The 2,606-nt window shown below is 44.8% G+C and overlaps 1 pseudogene; it reads right to left on the bottom strand.

Annotated features, from left to right (window-relative positions):
- Positions 1-1,165: 1,165 nt before the first annotated feature.
- Positions 1,166-1,321, bottom strand: LOC145393619 (5.8S ribosomal RNA; annotated as a pseudogene).
- Positions 1,322-2,606: the final 1,285 nt, after the last annotated feature.

Raw genomic sequence — 2,606 nt, forward strand, 5'->3', positions numbered from 1 at the left:
TCCCAAAAGGAAGGTAGACGCGGTAGAATAGTACTGTAGTTTGAACTTTTGACTGTGACTGTATCTACCTCGCCGTGCCGCAGGTAAGGTAACTGCTTGACCGGTTACTTTTGTTTTTTTTTTGAGATATTGGAATTACCTTCCACCTTATACGGGTCACTTTTACAGTTATATGAACTTTTTTTTACCCCGGATAAAAATTCTGTTGTCTACTATTCACATCTATGGCTATATTTATTTGATCTTTTTCAGGCTACTTATATTATTAGTAGGATATAATATTTACACCTGACATGGATTATTTTCACACCTGATATGGGCTACTTTTATGATACAGGGCTAGCTTTAAACCTTTTATAGGCTCTTAATATAGTTTGCAGGTTCCATTTACACCGATATGGGTTACTTTCACACCGGATATGGGCTACTTTTACACCTGATACCTGTAATTTTCACACCTGATATAGGCTACTTATTCACCTAATACGGGCTATTTTAACATCCAAATTGGGCTACTATTAATTTCCAGGCTATCTTGATAACACTGTCACATACCTTAATTAACGACTTCTTTCCAATGTTGTTTCTTATTTATTTTTTATTTCTTGACGATTTTATTCAGCTTATAAGACACCTTCAGAATCTGACAAGACAGGTACGATTTTTATTAGCCTCTTCAATATGAGGTGTTTCCTGAGCTAATTATAACTGGATGGAAATCATTCATTCATTCATTGCCAGATGCCATATATCCCAAACGGGGTGGCCAAGGCTTAGAGTTAATTGTTTTACAGGGAGGGGCACTAGTCCTCCACCAACCCCACTTAACACGTAGGGAGCATGTATGGTTTCGATAAATGGAGACCACCCAGCATTGTACATGGTTTCATGGCTTAGAAGAAGGACAAGCAAGAGTATCCTGTTGTCACTGGCGGTTGAGTAAGAAATTCCACCTATCCCTCTGCCATGAACTCTGAGTTAACTGTTTTACAGGGAGGGGTACAAATCCTCCACCAACCCATTTGACACGTAGGGAGCACGTATGGTTTGGAAATATGAGTATCACCAGCATTGTCTGTTATTGCTCAACCTCGTGCAAGTCAGCCTTCTCGCGGTTAGTTAGCCCATTGCCGGTTCTCACCGGCGTGTTGTTAGAGGCCTTGTATGACCCTCGTCCAGGAGTGGCGGCTACCCTACGGGGCAAGCCACCGCAATGTGTGTTCGACTTGTCAATGTATCTGAAAATGCGTACCACATACCGAACCGCAGTTCGCAGCGGTCTTCATCGACCCACGAGCCAAGTGATCCCCCATTAAGAGTTGTGTCACAGTTTGGGAGAAGCGATCTCGGACTTGGCAGGTCCATGTCGCACAATTCTTAGGTTTCCAGACAGAGCCAGTTAGGTGTCACTCACGGCTGACCTTGGTAAAAGTAGTTTTGGATTGCCTGCGGGATGCACCCGACCAGGCTTTTCCTCTCTCGTCACTAGCAATAGGGACCGACACACCAGACCTATCAACCAACGCCACCTTTCTCCGGCTCTTGCTGCCTCTGCTGGCTACTCGCCCAACCAACGGTGGGAGACGTAGAGAGAGAGAGCGAGCGCCACCAGAGGGTGGCACATGATACTACTGTCATAGGTGGTGGGCCTCTGCCTCTTCCCAGTTCAGTCGCCCTTACTAAGGGAATCCCTGTTGGTTTCTTTTCCTCTGCTTATTAATATGCTTAAATTTGGCGGGTGATCTCTTCTGAGACGAGATCGTGACCAAGAGTGATTATTGTTTGGTACTGGCAAGGTAACACCCTCCACTACAACAAATAAAAATACGTCATCAGGAGTTTAGAATCTGAGAATACTTGTTCCTACAAGGCGGGCTGCTTTTTATACTACCTAGTGGCTACTTTTCCTGAACACAGGCTATGTAAACACCTGATAACGTGCTATTTTTGTACACCTACCAGAGGGCTACCTTGAGTACCTGGTATCAAACCTTAATTAATCAGGTTATCATATCTTACCCACCTAACACACGGACGCCTCGGGTACCAAGCAATAAATTTACAATAATAACTACCTTGACAACAACAGTGACAACAACAGCAACAACACAGCAGGAGACATAGAGCAACCTAAGTCATCCCCATCACTTGCATCACTACCATCACGGCAGCAAAAAAGGAGACAGAAGGGGAGAGCCACAAAGTAAAACAATCACTGCCTGCAAGACTGTGGATTGCACCGGGCCTAAGAGGTGGTGTGGGGGTGATGGAGGGTGTGATGGCCGCCATTACCAATTTACCACATATCGCCTTCCTTTCCACCCTCATCACCTCCTGATTAAAGTGGGGTCGCGCTGAGAATACCAATGAGCGCTGACAACAAGGGAGAGAGGAGGTGACCATGCATAGCTCAGGCAACACTCCTTCAACTGTGTCGTGTTTCACTGCTTCCGCTCGACCTAAAGAGGATCCAAGACGGGCCGAAACTGGTCCATCCTTAGAGAAAAAATATAGAGGTTTCAAAGTGTGGGTATAAGTCTGTCAAAGCAACCATCCCAGTTAGGTATTTTGCTCTGACTAAAGCCCAAAGGATAATTTTCTGACTA

This window comes from Coenobita brevimanus, chromosome 24, assembly GCF_032717465.1.
Source record: "Coenobita brevimanus isolate Jiangsu-jjx chromosome 24, ASM3271746v2, whole genome shotgun sequence".
Classification (NCBI taxonomy): Eukaryota; Metazoa; Arthropoda; class Malacostraca; order Decapoda; family Coenobitidae; genus Coenobita; species Coenobita brevimanus.